This window comes from Diceros bicornis, chromosome 1, assembly GCF_020826845.1.
Source record: "Diceros bicornis minor isolate mBicDic1 chromosome 1, mDicBic1.mat.cur, whole genome shotgun sequence".
Taxonomy (NCBI): domain Eukaryota; kingdom Metazoa; phylum Chordata; class Mammalia; order Perissodactyla; family Rhinocerotidae; genus Diceros; species Diceros bicornis.
This window is the reverse complement of record NC_080740.1, coordinates 15,828,905-15,831,756: the sequence shown is the minus strand read 5'-3', so window position 1 is coordinate 15,831,756 and position 2,852 is coordinate 15,828,905. Positions and strand designations below refer to the sequence as shown.

Sequence of the window (2,852 nt, the reverse complement as noted above, 5' to 3'; positions counted from 1 at the left end):
ATGCTTCTTTAGACTTTTATTTAATTAACACTGAATGGAATTATGCTTAGAATAAATAAAAGATGAACAGCTCTTTCTTTTCATTCTCTTCTTCTCTCTTGTTCCTAACAAAAATAATTTATAATTTCAACTTTTCCTGTTGCTTCTCCAAAATCCCAGTTTTAAACCCAATCGAAAGATGCCAACATATTCCAAAGTGAGAGAACACTTTGGATTCTGTACTCCTCCTGTCTTCTTCATCTTTAAGAGATTTTAAGTCTTTTCTTTCCCAAGCTGCCAGTTACCCTGAATTGTTCTGAAATGTGAATGATTTTTTTTGTGTAAATATGAGCTTCCATCGACTAGCGCAACAATGAGAACTTCACACTTGTCATTTACTAAAACCTGCCTTTTGAGCCCTGTCAGTCATGTGCCTTTACATGTGTGTTTCTTGGTTGGAGCAGCGTTGTTTTATGGCAGCTTCTGTTTAGGAATTCACGTCGCTACTTGGCATTTATGTAGCTCAGCTGTTAGAGAGTCAGGGGAAAAGGAAAGAAAACACACAGGAGCGAAGGCTTCGGGAGCAAAGAGGGAAATAAGAAAGGGCTTTAGGTTATGAAATAACAATGCCAGCCATGTGGCAGCAGTAAACCACGGCACACCCCCTCGGTTTAGGAAAGACGCTGCGACAGAAGAACAGATGTAGCTCACGCCCATCCTGCTGATCTGGGTGGCCGAGTGCTAGCACAAAGGGCAAGTGTTGCATGAAATATTAGCAGTTACATTCACCTTTAATATTTTTCGTTCCTTACAACACTGAGCTTGATCACAACGTGTGCCACCGAGCTTAGAGGTGCTTAAAGCAAAGACAAAGAGACTCTGGAAAAGACAGGCAAACCGATGAAAAGCTAAATACTTTGGTTCCTAACCAGTTGACAGAACTGTGCATGATTCATTATGTGGGTTCAAACATGCCCAGAAGTTCAGATATTTATCCAACATTTATCTGCATAAAACCATATCCCTTGGGGTTCTTGTATTTTAATGGGAAAAAAATAGGAGTAGGCTTTCTCGGGGGTTCTCAAACACTTTGAGTTTCTTACTAGTCTCAAATCACTAGGAACCTTGAGTTTAGAGATTTGGGGTTCAAGGACCAAGCTTTTTTAGAATATGTAAACAAAGAGTAATGCAAATTAAATTTCACCCCTTTTCCAAATAACTCCAGGAAAAGTAGTGTAGATTTTCACTCTTACTTAACTAGCATCTTCTATTTGTGCTTGCCAAGGAGAGAATGTGGATTTCTAGGGGTTTTTTTGGAAGATGTAGCTCATAAATAGAGACAGGTAAGGAGGCAGAGGTAAAATTAAAAATGTATACAAGTTAAAGAAACGTATTTTCTTCAACAATCATTGCTTCCACTCTACAGCTCCCTCACATCTCAAACTAAATAACTTGAGTCTTGCATTTTTAGATTTGTTAAAGTCCATACTGTAAAATACCCATGTTTTATTAATATCTGAATGTTGATATATTAATATTTTCATTTTATTTTAGTAGAAAACCTCTTTAAAACACCCAAATGCAAATGACTGTGAATAACCAAATGATATCATTAGACTTAAAGACACAAGTACAACATAATATTTACAGCAGATTTTCATTCATTTCTAACTTCTTTGGGCACACACATGTATTCTAGCTTCATTTATGCTCACTCACTCTTAGCAAAAAAAAAAAAAGCTCAATCTAATAATCAAAATGGTATATCCATTACGGCTAAAATTACCCACACAGTGTATGTATACTGATAGTGCCCAACAATAGGAATGCTTTGCATTTGTACACAATGAACAATGTTCTTACACTTAATATCTCTTCACACATAATGGAAAAAAATTGTCAGCCAAGGGTATATACAGCAATTTTCATGCACTTATCGTTTCCTCCTTTTTAGTCATGTGGAAACTAGAAGAGTAAATTAAATTGCCTTGCTTTTCCACTCCACACTTAGATATTGTATCCCAACGATACTCTGAGCCTTAGAACTTTCTTATTTCAATGTAACAGTGGTTAACAGAGACATGGAATCAACCAACATCAGTTTCAAAAGCTCAGCAACAAAAGTATTCTTAAGGTAATAAAATACAAGATGACTAAAGAAAGCGAATTATCAATTAACACCTCAGTGCTTCAAAAAGAGGTATGAGTTGGACGTGAGACTAGGACAGGATCTCAAACATTGTGTTATGCTGTGCATGGCACGAAACCGGCGAATTGCTGACTTTTCCAAGGGAGTTGACAGTATATTTCTAATCCACTATTAGAAATTATATCTTATAAATGCTGTGAAATATTTACAAACTAATATATAGTCATATCCTCTGAAAACTGTGTTAGGGCTCACTTTGGCCACACACATACTGCAATGGAACAATATTGAGAAGATTTGCACGGCCTCTGCACACAGATGCCATGTAAATTTATGAAATGATCTGTGTTTTTCAGTGAGTACCAGGGACCAGGGGCTGTGGGAGGGTAGTGACTACAAAGGGCCACATGGAACTTTTGAGTGGTGATAGAAATTTTTTTCTATCATGATTGCAATACTGGTAACTGAACAGTACACGTTTGTCAAAACCCATCAAATTGCAGTCTTAAAATTGGTGAATTTTACTGTATATAAGTTACATCTCAATAAAGCTGACAAAAAGTTGTCAAATATAAAAAAAAGTTTTTTTATAAGAATTCTGATTCTTTCCACCATCTCATGCACTAATTGGGGTAATAAAATATCACGAAAAGTAAAAGGGCTTTTCCCCTCTATTCTTCCTTGCTTGAGGAATTCAGGCATGGCAGAACGAGCAGGTCTTATA

At 36.5% G+C, this 2,852-nt stretch overlaps 1 non-coding gene across 1 annotated transcript; it reads left to right on the top strand.

Annotated features, from left to right (window-relative positions):
- The first annotated feature begins 2,371 nt into the window (after window positions 1-2,371).
- Window positions 2,372-2,481, top strand: LOC131410533 (U6 spliceosomal RNA). Its single transcript, XR_009221277.1, has one exon. It is a non-coding gene; the product is annotated as a U6 spliceosomal RNA (small nuclear RNA).
- Window positions 2,482-2,852: the final 371 nt, after the last annotated feature.